We start from the raw sequence: 1012 nt of genomic DNA on the forward strand, positions 1-1012 counted from the left end.
AGAACTCTCCTCTAAAGAAATTCCAGGTAGAAGTGACAGATAAGAATTGGTCAAAACAGGCCCCTTATCTCAGCGGGTCCACCAGAGACCCCCTGAGCGTCAACCCTAGTCCCCCGTGCGGTCCCATTTCCGCTCCAACAAAATGAAAGAAACTATCACGAACCGGGAGAAACTCGCCAAACTGCAAGCACCAGTGCGCGTTGGTGGGAAAGGAACTGCTCGCCGAAAGAAGAAGGTGGTTCATCGAACAGCTCAGCAGATGATAAAAAACTTCAGTTCTCCTTAAAGAAGTTAGGGGTAAACAATATATCTGGTACTGAAGAAGTGAATATGTTCACAAACCAAGGAACAGTAATCCACTTTAACAACCCTAAAGTTCAGGCATCCCTGGCGGTGAACACCTTCACCATCACAGGCCGTGCGGAGACAACGCAGCTGACAGAAATGTTAGCCAGTATCTTAACCCAGCTTGGTGCAGACAGTCTGACTAGTTTAAGAAGGCTGGCTGAAGCTCTGCCCAAACAATCTGTGGTTGGAAAGGCACCACTTGCTATTCAGGAGAGGATGATGATGATGAAGTTCCAGATCTTGTGGAGAATTTCGATGAAGCTTCCAAGAATGAAGCAAACTGAATTGAGCCAACTTCTGAAGAAGATAAAACTTGAAGTTACTGGGAGCTGCTACTTTATATTATGACTGCTTTTTAGTGAAAGAAAATGCAAAATGCTTATTGATTCATGATGTGGTTTCATCTTAGCTTGGGCAAACCATGCAGTATTTAATACATAGTAGCAGAATATTTACTATTGGAGCTTGAAAAGATGTGAGTTCTTTGTGTGCAATCTTTCATTTATGCATGTGAGAGGGTTGTCTTTTTTTTGATATTTTTACCTTGTAGTACTTGTTTTGCTTGTTGGTGGTGTTTGCTTATTTAATACATTCTGTCAGGGACAGAAATTACATTTTTTCCCCCCTAGGAAGTGTGTCTTGGGTTTTTCCCTTAGTATTTTCT

The 1012-nt window shown here is 42.3% G+C and overlaps 1 pseudogene; it reads left to right on the top strand.

Moving 5' to 3' along the window:
* Window positions 1-142: 142 nt before the first annotated feature.
* On the top strand, window positions 143-641 carry LOC115288950 (annotated as a pseudogene).
* The last annotated feature ends 371 nt before the right edge of the window (window positions 642-1012 follow it).

This window comes from Suricata suricatta, chromosome 4 (assembly GCF_006229205.1).
Source record: "Suricata suricatta isolate VVHF042 chromosome 4, meerkat_22Aug2017_6uvM2_HiC, whole genome shotgun sequence".
In the NCBI taxonomy this organism is placed as follows: Eukaryota; Metazoa; Chordata; class Mammalia; order Carnivora; family Herpestidae; genus Suricata; species Suricata suricatta.